The sequence below is a fragment of the Neoarius graeffei genome, chromosome 26 (genome assembly GCF_027579695.1).
Source record: "Neoarius graeffei isolate fNeoGra1 chromosome 26, fNeoGra1.pri, whole genome shotgun sequence".
Classification (NCBI taxonomy): domain Eukaryota; kingdom Metazoa; phylum Chordata; class Actinopteri; order Siluriformes; family Ariidae; genus Neoarius; species Neoarius graeffei.
In genome coordinates, this window is record NC_083594.1 from 53,713,237 (window position 1) to 53,730,172 (window position 16,936).

The following is a 16,936-nucleotide window of genomic DNA, read 5'->3' on the forward strand; positions in this document are numbered from 1 at the left end:
CTCATGGCTTGAGACCTACCTTTGCGAATGAATAGCTATGAGGAAAGTGCTACCTGATTGGTTGGTGGAAGAAGGGGGTGGAGTCAGCCCAGGCTCATTATCATTTAAAGGAACAGGGCTGTTTAGACGCGGTGAGAAGGAGCTGTGGGGTTTGAGCCTCGTGGTATTTTCACCAAAACATGTCACTGACATTTCATTCAGATCTCAGAAAACTGTTTTGTTTTATTTCAGGCTTTAATTGTGAATTTGTGCATCACTGAAAGAAATCAGTGATTTAAAGCTGTACTGCCTTTTAGATTTTTCAAGTGTAGGTAATGAAAAGAATTTTCCCGACACCCAATTATTTTTGTTTAGTGGACTAAAAGCTACTGAATTCGAATTACAGACTTCCAATTTTATTAGTGTTTTTTTTTTTTAAATTGAACAATTAATGAATTTACAGCCACATGAATTCACCAACCGGCGAGTGGCCTAGTGGTTGGCGTGTCCGCCTCTCAATCTGGAAATCGTGAGTTCTACTCATGGTTGGGTCATACCATAGACCATCATAAAAATGATGCCTTCTGGCAAGGCACGCTGCAATACAGATGCGAGTGAGGAGTCAAACTCTTGCAGATACCAGAGGACTAGCCCCCCACTGTAACCCTAGCTATGTAATATAGGCCAAGGACTACGAAATAGAGATCAGTGCCACCCACCAAATGCACCATTGAATGGTGTGGGAAGGACTTTGACAGCCACGTGGCCCTAAATTCTCCGCTATTTTTTCCTGCTTTACCATGACCCAATTCAAGATACTACGTCATGCATCACGTGGTGGGCTTTCCTCGTTCGCCCAAGGCATTGTGGGATACAAATTTGAAACAGGAGAGAAAAATGGAGGGCGTGAGTGTGCGAATGAAACGTGAAAGACCGACTACAGTAACGGAAAGAAAGTGAGAAGAAAAGACATTATGTTCTATACAAAGGAAAGGAAACGCAGGACCAAACTAATAAATATGGTCGCTCAGCGAGCACCTCGGTGTGATCAGCTGTTCGTTTAGCGACAGAATGATGGAACTGTCAGTGCACGCTCAAAGGGAAACCTGTAGATGGCAGTAATGCAACACTGTGGATGCCAGCTGCCGTAAAACCCAAAAGAAGAAGAAGGTAAACCTGCGCATGCGCACACGGACTTCCTCTGTCTGCTTGACTGCGCCAAGCGAGCGATTTCATGCACATTATTTGCTTTAATCCCCTCAAATTAAATAACTTCCCAGCCACAGAATGGCCTGATATTTTGTAAGATATATCTTTATAAGATATATATTTATTTACAGAAATAAACAGATATCACAATGACCACATTTCAGAGGAACTAAATTTCACCGATTTTATCAAATCAAAAAGGCCGTCTCACTGAATATATATACGTACACTACCGTTCAAAAGTTTGGGGTCACTTTGAAATGTCCTTATTTTTGAAAGAAAAGCACTGTTCTTTTCAATGAAGATCACTTTAAACTAATCAGAAATCCACTCTATACATTGCTAATGTGGTAAATGACTATTCTAGCTGCAAATGTGTGGTTTTTGGTGCAATATCTCCATAGGTGTATAGAGGCCCATTTCCAGCAACTCTCACTCCAGTGTTCTAATGGTACAATGTGTTTGCTCATTGCCTCAGAAGGCTAATGGATGATTAGAAAACCCTTGTACAATCATGTTAGCACAGCTGAAAACAGTTGAGCTCTTTAGAGAAGCTATAAAACTGACCTTCCTTTGAGCAGATTGAGTTTCTGGAGCATCACATTTGTGGGGTCGATTAAATGCTCAAAATGGCCAGAAAAATGTCTTGACTGTATTTTCTCTTCATTTTACAACTTATGGTGGGAAATAAAAGTGTGACTTTTCATGGAAAACACAAAATTGTCTGGGTGACCCCAAACTTTTGAATAGTAGTGTATACCGGTATATATATCTTGAGAGAGAATAGATATACATGTATTCTTAGAAAAACAAGATAGGACCATCTTCAATAAACTGAAAGTGATGAACAATCACCCGCTGTACCCTCTGCTTCCACGAATCAAGAAGACGACATACGATTTAAGAAACAACCAGTCACAACACCCTAAAGTTAATACAGATAGATTTAAAAACTCATTTTTTAATAGAATCATATTTGCTAAGCATTTTTTTATTCTTGCCGTCGATTAATTTTGCGTGTTTATTCTTGTATATATTTTTCTTCCACTTTGCTATGTAAAATAAGATATGTACATTTGTCTTATTTAATTAAAGACCATTGATTGATTGATTGATTAAGAGTAATCCATATCCAGATAACGCAGGACGGTTATATCAGGGCTTTTCAAAGTGTGGGGCGCACCCCCCCTGGGGGGCGCCAGAGTTCTTCAGGGGGGGCGCAATGTGAGGAGCCTTTACCAGAGACAAAATGGATCGATTTTTAGTACCTAAAGCTACAGTGAGTGAGGAGACAGAGTTTGGGCCAAGCAAAAAAACCCAGAGCCTCCAGGATGTTGCGATTTGCAACTTCAGTGCAAATTCAACCAATCCCCACGAATTCAGGGCGGTGTTACAATTATATCCAATCATCGCAACCTTCCCGCAAATTTGACCAATCGATGGCATCGTCTTGAGGTGACGTTGACAAACTACCTTCCGCCTTACTTCCGTGTTTACGTTCAAGAGAAGCAGCATGTGCGCAGTGTTGCCAGATTAGTTTTAAGTGCATTTTGGCGGGTTTTGAACATATTTTGGACTGGAAAACGTCAGCAGTATCTGGCAACATTGCATGATGTGCGAGTCAGTGTTTATATAGGCTTAAATTCTGTTACTGAAAGTGTGTGATGTTTACAGTGAAGCACTGTGTGCACTTTATTTATTTATTTTTTACTTAATACAAGAAAGTAATGGATGCCAACATTTTTGCCAAAATGGTATTTTATTTTCCATTGTTTAGGCAGCTTCAGCATCATACTGTGAGACTCTGTTCAAATTGTTTTTTTTTCTTCTATGAAGCCTGAGCCATTTATTTTATTAGTTTATAATTATTGTTTAATTTAGTCTTCAGGAGAGACTGCCTGCACACAGTACTAGTATTAATAGTTTTTTTTTTCTTACATGAAAGCTGAGGCGTTTATATTATATTTTAAGGTAACTTCATGTTGTGCTGTGAGGTTCTCTGCACTTTAACTTTTGAACCAACAGGTGCATTTGGATAAGTAAAGCCTATTTTTCTGCATTTTTGTAGTCCTGGTAATCTTTTGTATTGGTAAAGTTGTTTATAGGACCATTTCTCAGTGTCTTTGTTTTTTAATCAATAGTTTTTCAGTAATAACTTAATATTTAACATATCACTCAATTTTAATCACAAAAAGAGAAAATCGCAACAATTTCTCGCAACTTTCACTTCCTCCCGCAATGTAATCGCAACAAAAACCTAAACACTGCAACTTTCATCGCAATTTTTTTGGAAAACCCCCGCAACATCAGACATTTTAGCCCACAACAATCACAAAAAAGGCCCGCGAAATCCTGGGGGGACTGGAAAAAGAAGGAAGTCTGACCACGATTATTTAAAGTTTGGATTTTCATGGACTGGATCTGAAGATGCTCCACTGCCACAGTGTGTTGTCTGCCAAGAGGTGCTAGCTAACGATGCTATGAGATGTTTAAAATGTGTAAAAAAAAAAAGATGTTTTAAAAAGCACAGATGTTTAAAATGTGAAAAAGAAAAAAATAAAAATGTGTACAACAACCATTTTTTAAAAATACGAATGGAACATTAAGTATAGCAACAACAAAAATTGGGGGGGGGGGGGGGGGGGGGCGCTGTTGTTTATTTGCTCTCCGAGAGGGGGCGGACTCTCCCACACTTTGAAAACCCCTGGGTTATATGATTCAAAGCTAAACCATCGAGGTTCACAGTAGTGAGTTTTCTATCACTTAAATTTATACAAATTCAGGAGTGAAATGTCGGATGATAACAATTCACCAATTTACATCAACACTGTATTTCGTGCTCCTGCGAACGCTTTACGAATAAATTTGTTTGTACCTCACAACATTCGAATTCTCGGTGAAGGAAAAACCCTGAACAAGCAGCAACATCATTCCAAGAGATCATATTTACCCCCCCACACACAAAGCAGAGAGAACAGAAACAGGGATTTGGAGGAGAGATAGAGAGCAATTCATGCATCAGCATGACCAACACGTTCACTGCGTCTAAAAATAGCCCCGGTTTCATGAGACTCGGTCGCGTGACGATGACGTGCAGAGACGATCTATACATCACGTACCGGAAAGGGGCAAGGACACCGCAAGCCTCCATCTGTTCTTCTACGGCACGTGAAAGAGAAGAGATCCACAGAAAGATCTCAGATGCTCGCCGGTCCGAGCTGAAAGTGCTGAACGAAGCAGCACACCGAGTCCACAGAAGAGAGCAGTGTGCAGCTGTCCTGTTTCTGCAGCACTGAACGCCGGGGATTAGCGGGAGGTTTTGGACTAAAAATAAGAACCTGAAGGTTGCACTGATGCCTAGATTGGACACAAGATTCTGATATAATGCAGTAATAATAATAAGACATATCATCACCAAGCTTCTCCCTGATACTCCACAAACCATAATCCTAATAATAATCCAATTTTAAAAAAAAGTGTTATTATTTAACAAAACCTTGATATTTGTTGATATACTGAAGCTTTATGTCGACGTTTAGATTACATTTCTGGAAGGAGTCTCCAGTGTCAGCGCTTTGTAACAGTCACAGGTAAAGCTGTAACATCGTCAGGCTCGACAGTGTGTCGCTGTTAAATCAATAAAACTTGTAATTCTTGGTAAACTGCTGTGGTTTGAGAGGAATATAAAATAAATAAACCAGTTTGGGACGAGCTGATTTGGGAAAATAATCAACTGCAGGGTGTTCCGTGAACTTTGCTCCATCACACCACCACGCTGCTGATTATTTTACTCGAGTAGCATGTCCTGAAGTGTGTGTCTTGTTAAAACTCACAACTTGTACATTGTTCTGTTAAGTGCAAAAGTTTGTGCACCTCTATTTTTGAAAGTTCGTTTTCCTGTATAACTGGTCGTGTGAATTTTTTATTTTGATTTTTTACATGGACATGGCGTTTCATTCATCTTGAATGATGGGGATCAAGTCATGTAACTAGTCTTTCCTTTTAGTTTGCCTGTTAAATGTGTACACCTGTGGCTGTTTGCTATACCCTGATAAAGACTTTGCAGTCAAAACGACGCACGGACCCAGCGTCTAATCAAGGATTTTTAGACTTATTACAGGACCGCCTCAGGTTTCTTTCTTCTTCTTCTTGATCTGAAGTTTACTGTAAAATTAATATTAAATATCATGTTAGAGTCGGCGGCACGGTGGTGTAATGGTTAGTGCTGTCGCCTCACAGCAAGAAGTTCCGGGTTCAAGCCCCGTGGCCGGCGAGGGCCTTTCTGTGTGGAGTTTGCATGTTCTCCCCGTGTCCGCGTGGGTTTCCTCCGGGTGCTCCGGTTTCCCCCACAGTCCAAAGACATGCAGGTTAGGTTAACTGGTGACTCTAAATTGAGCGTAGGTGTGAATGTGAGTGTGAATGGTTGTCTGTGTCTATGTGTCAGCCCTGTGATGACCTGGCGACTTGTCCAGGGTGAACCCCGCCTTTCGCCCGTAGTCAGCTGGGATAGGCTCCAGCTTGCCTGCGACCCTGTAGAACAGGATAAAGCGGCTACAGATAATGAGATGAGATGAGATCGTGTTAGAGTCGGCGGCACGGTGGTGTAGTGGTTAGCGCTGTCGCCTCACAGCAAGAAGGTCCAGGTTCGAGCCCCGTGGCCGGCGAGGGCCTTTCTGTGCGGAGTTTGCATGTTCTCCCCGTGTCCGCGTGGGTTTCCTCCGGGTGCTCCGGTTTCCCCCACAGTCCAAAGACATGCAGGTTAGGTTAACTGGTGACTCTAAATTGACCGTAGGGGTGAATGTGAATGGTTGTCTGTGTCTATGTGTCAGCCCTGTGATGACCTGGCGACTTGTCCAGGGTGAACCCTGCCTTTCGCCCGTAGTCAGCTGGGATAGGCTCCAGCTTGCCTGCGACCCTGTAGAACAGGATAAAGTGGCTAGAGATAATGAGATGTTAGAGTCATCATTTTGAAGTGAGGGTGCAAATACTTTTGCACTAAACTGTATATGCATTCAAAGAATGAGTCACGAGTGATGGAATTTAATTTTAGCACCTCGCTCTGAATCTCCTCAGCCGAGCAATGAGCATCACAGGTACACACACACACACACACACACACACACACACACACACAGCCCATGCCTGTTCAATCTCCAGCTTTGTGCAGGTTCAAACACCAAGGTCAGTCAGAGAGAATATGGAATCTCACCGAAGGACTGAACTGAATGCATCAGCGCTGAGGTACAGCAGAAATGCAGAATCGCAGTCAGGGCCGCGTGCTGATTGGTGGATGAATGTGAGCAGATTCAAGCCAAAGTCAAAGTCCTTCCTGTTCCAGGACCTGGTTTTCCCAGGCCCTTAAGGTACGTCAGCCGGCGCCGATCTCTGTTTCAGCCGCCCTCCGCCTCTCACCTGTTATACAGCTCGGGTTACGGTTGGGGGCGGGTCCTCTGGTAACCACGAGAGTTTGACTCCTGACTCACATCTATATCACAGCCTCACCAGATGGCAGTCGGAACCATTTTTATGATGAGCCTCGGTATGACCTGACTGAGAGTTGAACTCATGAACTTGTGGATACGCCAACCATGAGGCCAACTATTACGATACCAAAAAAGCAAAAATATGACTTTGAGTCGGAATATTTTGAAAAAAGCAGAGTAATTTTGAGAATAAAGTCATCATCCTGTAACAGAATGGTGCAAATCAGAGCAGTGAAAATAATAAAATACTTCACAAATAAAAAAATCAGGTGCATCATTATTATTATTATTATTATTATAGAACTCTGAATTGTATGACTGAGCAAGTAATTATTGAGAAGAAAGAGCCACACGACCTGGGAAGAAATCCTGGGTGGTTACCTTTAAGCTTATCGATGGTCACATCTGCATCGTAAACAGCTGGAACTCCAGCACACTCCATACAGCAATCGAGCGCAACCTGTGTTCTGGGACATGAGCTCACCTTCAGGCTTCCACTCCTTCAGGATGAATCATTCGGATTATTACTCTCATCATCTCCTGTGAAACTTCACACCCTCTTTACAGATGTGACCACCGACAGCCTTGAAGGTGACCACTGCCTACGATTTCTCCTTCAACAAAATAGATTTAAAAATCTCTGAATTCTCCCCGTCCCTCATTTTAGTGCACGGACGTTGCTCAAGATCGTTCCGTCATCGTGTCACGACTTTATTCTTGGAATACTGTGACGCTTTTATTGCGATATATCAGATCAGATCAGGTCAGATCGACTTTGTTCTTGAAGTCTTTTCAGAATTCTCCCAACGATAAAAGCAAATGCCGTTTATTTCGAACGTGAGAATGAGAAAGGTTTGAACCTGTAAGGGAAACGTAAATTCAAATTAGCGATCAAAATGACACTAAATGATGACGCTGAGCATCAGGAAACACTCGCTCTTCACGTGCTTCCGTAAATCAATGGCATTTGGGAAAAAAAAAAGAGAACCAAGATGCGACTTGATGCCAAGGGGCACGCTTGTCTTTCCTCAGCTTGTGTTCCAGTATAAAGGCAGATATTGATGAGGGGAGCAGCGCTGGTCAGGTGCCGTGCTGATGATGAAAGAGGAAACGCCTACAGATGTTGGAACGCTTGGCGAGAACAATAGCAGAGTGTGTAAACTCTCCAGCCTAACAAACGCCTCTGTGCCATTTTCGACCCGTCCAACTCCACTCCGTGCCACTTCCCACCACCGTCCAACTCCAATCACGGGTTACAAACAAAGACATGACCTCTCCCGTGTCCTCTGTCCCAACGAGCACAAAGTCACACGGGTAAATCAAGGCATCCTGGCAGCAACCGTACAGCAGCCCTATGGAAACGTTCCAAGAGCAGGAGTTCAACCAATCACGGGTCAGGATGCGGTCCACGACATGGATAGAATCTACCAATTAAAATTCACAAAAACTACAAAGTAAGTCGTAAAGCCGAAGTGAGAAGGCGGATTCTTTCCCTCTCCATCAGTCACCGTTCCACTGAGGTTTGAAATGCAAATCATAAAGCAACTCGTTTAAGAAGAAACCTTTATTTGTCACATGCACACTTCAAGCACAGTGAAATTCATCCTCTGCATTTAACCCATCTGAAGCAGTGAACACACACAGCAGTGGGCAGCCACACCAGAGCGCCCGGGGAGCAGTCAGGGGTTCGGTACCTCTCTCAAGGGCACCTCAGCCCAAGGCCGCCCCACATCAACCTAACTACATGTCTTTGGACTGTGGGGGAAACCGGAGCACCCGGAGGAAACCCACGCAGACACAGGGAGAACATGCAAACTCCACACAGAAAGGCCCTCGCTGGCCACTGGGTTCGAACCCAGAACCTTCTTGCTGTGAGGCGACCATGCTAACCACTACACCATCGTGCCACCCAAAGTGTCTCGTGTGAATTCACTCGCTGTAATGTCCAATCAAAGCGCAATCTGGATATCATTCCAGTAATCATTCTATCACCCTAATCAATTCAGCCTAATTAAATTCATAACGATATTGAGATGTGGGAGTGTTGCTGGGTTGATGTTTGTGATCAACAGAATTCAGAAAGACAACAAAGCCATGAGACAAAACAGTTACACAGGCTATGCATCTTTCTGTGGGACTGACAGACGCAGAGGCCACGCTTTTTTCACCAAGACTTACGGTTACATAGGCCACGCCTCCTTAACTGAGGAACACTTCATGTTTAGCCATGAGGGGATGAAGTGTCGTACAGGGACCAGACTTTATGCAGATCACGTGTCCTCTGTGCACGCAAATTATTCCCCTTGACCAGCTCACGCTTTGGGCGGTGTATGTAGTGCAGCAGGTGGAGGGAGTCAGAATAACTAGTGAACACGATCGTTACAACATACATTACATTACAGGCATTTAGCAGACACTCGTATCCAGAGCGACGTACAACACACCCAGGCACGTCAGCCATTCCTGCCGGTCCAGGGAATCAAACCAGCAACCTTTTGGTCCCAAAGCTGCTTCTCTAACCATTCGGCCATGTGTGGAAGAGAATCATACCACCGTGAAGAGCATTAACTTGAAACACACCAAATGAAAACTTGTGTATTGTGAATGTCAGGAAGGAGAAGGGTTTTCTTTTTTTTTTCCATGTAATTGTTGAACCCAGGGGTGGCACGGTGGTGTAGTGGTTAGCGCTGTCGCCTCACAGCAAGAAGGTCCGGGTTCGAGCCCCGGGGCCGGCGAGGGCCTTTCTGTGTGGAGTTTGCATGTTCTCCCCGTGTCCGCGTGGGTTTCCTCCGGGTGCTCCGGTTTCCCCCACAGTCCAAAGACATGCAGGTTAGGTTAACTGGTGACTCTAAATTGAGCGTAGGTGTGAATGTGAGTGTGAATGGTTGTCTGTGTCTATGTGTCAGCCCTGTGATGACCTGGCGACTTGTCCAGGGTGTACCCCGCCTTTCACCCGTAGTCAGCTGGGATAGGCTCCAGCTCGCCTGCGACCCTGTAGAACAGGATAAAGCGGCTACAGATAATGAGATGAGATGATTGTTGAACCTACTTTGTCTCCAAACATGAAGGCTTGTCTCGACTGGCCCCAGGTGTGCACGTGAGCGCCCCCTAGCGCCCCGGTGTCTGTATACAGTCTGAATGTGCAGTCATGTTCTTTTCATCTCTGAACACTGTTTTCATTGCAGAACACACATTGAGGTAAAAACGTCAGAAAATATCACAATGTAAATTTTCCGGTCATATCGCCCAGCCCTATTTCATCTGTTTAATAATAATTACATTTGTTTCACATCACCTGTGAGATCCTGATCTGTGTTTACACATCATGAGATTAAAATATTTTTGCATCATGTAGCTCCAGTGAAACTTGAATTCCCTTAAAAACAATCTGCCTGTTGTAGTGAAAAAAACAACAACCTCGCTTTGCATTTTCACATGAAAAATCCCAGAACACACACACACACACACACACACACACACACACACACACACACATCTACACCTGAGTCTTTGGCCTAATAGTGCTGTGGAGTGCAGAGAATTCTGTCAAATACAGACCTGCATGTCCAGTGTGACCTACACACACACACACACACACACACACACACACACACACACACACACACACACAGGCTTCCTTTTACTCATGAGATTGCGGCATGCAGCACTTTGTGATTTTCTGCCACCAGGCGAAAGCACACAAACATGAAAACAAACACACACACGTTAGGCTAGTGACTTCAACTTGTGACACACTCATGGGTCTCTCCAACATGCCGGCCTTGAATCCAAAACAGACTTTGGTCACAAACAGAGTGATTCGAGTGTCACTGTTCCGTGTTCAGTCATGCCGTGTGATAAGACAACAATCTCACCATTGATTTTTTCCAAAATACACATTAAAACGCATTTTCATCATCCGCTGCCATCTACCCGTTCATTTTTCCCCCTTCCTCCAGTGGTTTCCAGAGGTGCAATTCATCACTTTATTGCGTATCTTTCATGTAAACAATAAAGCTCTGGATCTCACTGACTGGAGGAATCCAGACTCCTACAAGAAACGATTTGGAGTGTCTGAACGCAAAGACAAAAGAAAAAAAAAACAACAACCATCGAGTGGGCTTTACTTCCTTTCATCCATGCATTTCTCACTGCCCACTTCATGACCCTGAGTAACTCGACTGATGCAATACACATGACCGTGTACACACACACACTTTGCTAATAATTTGTGGGATCAAAAAAAAGAAAAAAAAAAAAAAAGAGTGAGAATATATATCTTGTTTTTTTTCTTTTATAAAATGAGAATATGCGCTCATTCGTGTGGTTTGATGAACTTACAGAACTACAGTAAGGTGTCAAATCTCACACAGAGACTATATTATTATTATTATTATTATTATATACACCAGAGCGCTGTTTGATTCTCAGTGCTGATTGGTCAGATGGTATTTATTAATCATCTATACAAGCGGCTCTGTGTTTTCAGATCTTGCATGTCGTTGATTGATTATTAAATGATGATTAACTTCAAGAATTCACTTTTAAACTTAAAGGTGCAATAGGTAACATTTTTTTCACTATATTTCTCCTGAGTACAAATAATGTGTAAAATTATGATTATTTATTTATTTATTTTAAAAATCTCAGTACAACTGTGTGACATGTCTGGAAAAAAAAACAGTTTGAAAAACTGCCTTCAGTTCTGGAATGTTTGTTTGTCTTAAGATTATCAGTCATGAAATTAAACTCAATAAAATGAGATGAAGCGGCTCAGACCATCTTAAAGGCAACAAACTTGATTAAATCCCAACAGCTGCATTTATTATTCAGTATTAATTTTCATATTTATTATTGTGAGACTGACAGACGCCCTCTGTGTACACTTTAATCCGATTCATAAATCATTTCAGATGATGACCAGGTCACTGAGGAGAACAAGGTCACTGAGGAGTACCAGGTCACTGAGGAGTACCAGGTCAGAGGAGTACCAGGTCAGAGGAGTACCAGGTCAGAGGAGTACCAGGTCGCTGAGAGCACTGACTGAGCTCACAGCAGATCAGCCAAAGCTGGGACTCAACCTCCATGAAATCATCACTTTGTTAAACGAAGCCATGTGTCTCACCTGCAACCCAGGTGAGGAAAACGTCCCACAGGAACCGAACTCAATGGAGAGAGACAAGCATTTACTTTTGTTTTCTTTTTTGAAGGAATATATTTATAAAATATCTGAAACAGATTCATTTCCAGTGACAGCAGTCCCCTGTCTGTTACAGATCTGTAACTCTGTTTACTGAGCGAACCAACACACCTGAGGGGTTTACACACAGGATCGCTCATTCATTATTAGCTCTGACACACCCACAACTCTTCTTTCCCCCCTTTATCTTAGTCCAGGGATGAAATGATTTCACAACACTCACCCATCCTTCCATTAGGCGAAAGAGAAAGCACAAGCTGAGTTTTACTCCTCAGTGTCGCGAACAATGTTGAGTGAAGCGGCAGCTTTGTTAATTGGTGGACTTCAGAAATGAGCAGGAAATGAAGTAGCAAATTCACTCGGAGGAAAGTGGAGCTCCAGATAAACACCATATTCATCGTGAGTTCCAAGATCAGTCCGGTCTAATTCATTCAGTGAGCACGGAGATATTCTTACCAAAACAACATCAGGGATCAAAACAGTTGTGGAGCTCATATTCTTCCGAAATAACGGTGTTTTATCTTGGGTTGATTTAGTCTTTAATGAAGCCGATGTAACAGGGTTCAGTACCCTATAACAGTGTCAGTACCCTGTAACAGGGGTCAGTACACTGGAACAGGGGTCAGTACACTGGAACAGGGGTCAGTACACTGGAACAGGGGTCAGTACCCTGTAACCACTATCAGTACTCTGTAACAGGGGTCAGCACCTTGTAACGGCTATCAGCACCCTGGAACATGGGTCAGTACTCTGTAACGGAGATCAGTACCCTGTAACAGAGGTCAGTACTCTGTAACGGGGTCAGCACCTTGTAACGGCCGTCAGTACCCTGTAACAGAGGTCAGTATTCTGTAACAGGGGTCAGCACCTTGTAACAGCAATCAGTACCCTGGAACAGGGGTCAGTACTCTGTAACGAGGTCAGCACCTTGTGACGGCTATCAGTACCCTGTAACGGAGGTCAGTACTCTGTAACAGCTATCAGTACCCTGGAACAGGGGTCAGTACTCTGTGACGGAGGTCAGTACTCTGTAACAGGGGTCAGCACCTTGTAACGGCTATCAGTACCCTGTAACAGAGGTCAGTATTCTGTAACAGGGGTCAGCACCTTGTAACAGCTATCAGTACCCTGGAACAGGGGTCAGGACTCTGTGACGGAGGTCAGTACTCTGTAACGGGGTCAGCACCTTGTAACGGCTATCAGTACCCTGTAACGGAGGTCAGTACTCTGTAACAGGGGTCAGCACTCTGTAACGGAGGTCAGCACTCTGTAACGGCTATCAGTACTCTGTAACAGGGGTCAGTACTCTGTAACAGGGGTCAGTACTCTGTAACGGCTGTCAGTACCCTGTAACAGGGGTCAGTACCCTGTAACGGGGTCAGTACTCTGTAACGGCTATCAGTACTCTGTAACAGGGGTCAGTACTCTGTAACAGGGGTCAGTACCCTGTAACAGGGGTCAGTACCCTGTAACGGCTGTCAGTACTCTGTAACAGGGGTCAGTACTCTGTAACGGCTGTCAGTACTCTGTAACAGGGGTCAGTACCCTGTAACAGGGGTCAGTACCCTGTAACAGAGGTCAGTACTCTGTAACAGGGGTCAGCACCTTGTAACGGCTATCAGTATCCTGTAATGGAGGTCAGTACTCTGTAACAGGGGTCAGTACTCTGGAACGGAGGTCAGTACTCTGTAATGGCTATCAGTACTCTGTAACAGGGGTCAGTACCCTGTAAAGGAGGTCAGTACTCTGTAACGGAGGTCAGTACTCTGTAACGGGGTCAGTACTCTGTAACGGAGGTCAGTACTCTGTAACAGGGGTCAGTACTCTGTAACGGCTATCAGTACTCTGTAACAGGGGTGAGTACCCTGTAACGGCTATCAGTACTCTGTAACAGGGGTCAGTACTCTGTAACGGAGGTCAGTACTCTGTAACAGGGGTGAGTACCCTGTAACGGCTATCAGTACTCTGTAACAGGGGTCAGTACCCTGTAACGGCTATCAGTACTCTGTAACAGGGGTCAGTACCCTGTAACGGCTATCAGTACTCTGTAACAGGGGTCAGTACCCTGTAACGGCTATCAGTACTCTGTAACAGGGGTCAGTACTCTGTAACGGCTATCAGTACTCTGTAACAGGGGTCAGTACCCTGTAACGGCTATCAGTACTCTGTAACAGGGGTCAGTACCCTGTAACGGCTATCAGTACTCTGTAACAGGGGTCAGTACCCTGTAACGGCTATCAGTACTCTGTAACAGGGGTCAGTACTCTGTAACGGAGGTCGTTGGCTTCTCAGTAACGGGAACTGATAAACTAATAATAGGAATAAGAATGAAAATATAATGTAGAACTCTGTCGCGGTAATCTGAGGCTGGATGTCCCTGAAGTCGGTAAACGGGGCTCGGTATCGGAGAGTCATGACTCGGTTCAGAAATCGGTATAACGGGAACTGAGTATCCCGGTGGTCGGTAACCGGAGCAGGATTGAGGTCACGCTCGCGCCTCGCCGGTGAAAGGAAACGACATGTGACGGAGTTGTCAGTGAAACCAGAGCGGACTCAGTGTTCAGCGCAATCTTACCGAACCGCAGCGATCCGTCACAGCGCAGAGCGGAGAAAGATCCTCACGCGCGCTCTCTCTCTCCCGACAGCGCTGCTGATGAACCGCTCCGTCCGGCTCGAACCCCGCGCTCTCACTGTCCGCTCACACAGCGGCGGAGGCTTTTAAAGTGGGCTGGATCGAGACCCCGTGCTGATTCTCCGCCCACTCCGGGCCGTTCCTCCGGCGCTCCGCGACGCGCGTGCTGCATCTCACGCATGAGGCGATGGAGGGGGGAAATCACATTCCGGTCTGATTAACAGTTATATCACATTAATTACCCTATCATATTAATAATCTGTTTCATTTAAAATAAAAATAAAATAATACAAACTCTCCAGGGTTGCCAGATTGGTGCGTAAATCCCACATCCGAGATATTTTTCAATATGAAAGTCAAAACCCAGATGATTTTGTTGATTATTTACATTTCCATATCCTGAATTAATTAGTTAATTGAGAGGAATGTAAACAGGAATGCTTCATGCTGTTTTGCTTTTGATTACACTTGTGCAATTGTTGCCAGATTGAGTTTTATTAAATTAATGTAATTAACACAGAGGAGAAAAATCCCCCATCTGACACTGTATATAAGAAAATTGTCCTACAAATTAAATTCTGCCCAATCTGGCAACTCTGAGAAAAGAGAGAGAGAGAGAGAGAGAGAGAGAGAGAGATGAAAAGAGCTGCCAGCATGAACAGACTGAACCCAAGGCCAAAGGCAAAAAATCTGGCAACACCAGACCGTGTGACGCTCTCCGTGACGAAAGCAAGGCGTGACGTCATACCACCTCGGGGTGCCTTTTCTCTTGTGTGCACGCGCAGGCATGCATGCAGGACCACGGATCCAGAGTGGAGTTCGGTTCCAGCAGTTCCTGCTCTCTCACAGTTCTGGCTGGAACCCTTCCAGGCTTTAATTTGTTCCAGAATTGGTGTGTAAATCACACGTCCGAGATATTTTTCAATATGAAAGTCATAACCCAGATGATTTTGTTGATTATTTACACTTCCATATCCTGAATTAATTATCCAGGAGTTTGGGGTGCTGAGACTGAATTACCGGCTGGAGGTTTTCTGTCTGTTTATTTCACACACTGTGGTCCATCAGCGACACTGAGACATAACATTATCAGGTTTACGTTTTGTTTTTCCATCGCCACTACCGTATTCTACCGTAGCTGTCCCGTGAGATTGGCGCCATCCTGTCGGTGGGTTTTTGACTGGCGTTTTTTGATCGCAGGAACGCTCACACTTTTATCGACTTTCAGCAACAAATTTTCACACCAACAGAAGCTTGTCATCTGTCTTTGGTCGCACTGAGACTAAATCATCACACTGTACGTTCGAAGACCACCGATCTCAACCCACAAACAAAGAAAGAATTCTTTTCCAGTGTGAGATTTTTGTCCAGTGTAAAGACAGATTGAGTTACCTGCAGCTAAGTAAACAAGCATTCCAGCACTAATAATGTTACATCCAAGACACTTTTCCGATGGAATTCAAACATGTGTTCTATTCCCTTCTAGCAGGTTTCGTTCATTTGGTTTGATAGCATGCAATATTGTTCGCATATCACTTATCCTATGTGTATTACATCACTCTACCCAACAGAGAATGAGCGTTGAATATGGTTTAAGATATTGCATAGTTGTCAAGACAGCATGACGTCACATGTCAGAGACGTAAAACTTCCGCGCTAGTGGGTGACTGTGACAATTTGTAAACAAACATGGCCGCCAGGTTTGCTTCGCTACAAAAAATATGGAAGATTTTGAGAGAATTTTGAAAGTGAAAGATGCATTGAACACCTGAAAGGAATGTGTGTGTATAATAATAATAATAATAATAATAATAGCTTTTTTGTGGTCTATCAGATATATTCCATTCAGCTACTCATCTTCGACTCGTTCAGTATCACGCTCACTGAATGGAATATATCTGATAGCCACAAAAAAAAGCCAAACAATATTATTTCAATATTCCATGTCTTGTTGTTGTAAATTGTAAATTATTTCCGTTCACATTCCATCACCACAAAACCCAGTGACCCAGAGTTGATGGAAACTCAATAAACATGGATGTGACTTGTATTTCCTCCAGTCATGGAGCGATATTTCCAAAACAACAATGGTGCTTCCCCTTTGGAAAAAAAATAGATGGAACCCTTTTGTTCATAACACAGTTTGTGGTGACAACAATGTTTTTAAAGAGATCAAATGAAGGAATGTCAAGTCAAGTTTATTTGTATAGCACTTTTAACAATAGACATTGTCGCAAAGCAGTTTTACAGAATTTTAATTACTTTAAACATGAGCGAATTTTATCCCTAATCTATCCCTGATGATCAAGCCTGTGGTGACAGTGGCAAGGAAAAACTCCCTCAGACGACACGAGGAAGAAACCTCGAGAGGAACCAGACTCAAAAGGGAACCCATCCTCATTTGGGCAACAACAGACAGCATGACTATAACAT

The 16,936-nt window shown here is 43.7% G+C and overlaps 1 protein-coding gene across 1 annotated transcript in view; it reads right to left on the bottom strand.

The window, feature by feature from the left end:
- The window catches only part of slc38a3a (solute carrier family 38 member 3a), a 90,436-nt gene extending 75,899 nt beyond the window's left edge, over positions 1-14,537 (bottom strand). Inside the window, exon 1 of the mRNA XM_060911011.1 lies at positions 14,447-14,537. The gene's annotated coding sequence lies outside the window, so the exon portion shown is untranslated. The remainder of the gene's footprint in view (positions 1-14,446) is intronic.
- Positions 14,538-16,936: the final 2,399 nt, after the last annotated feature.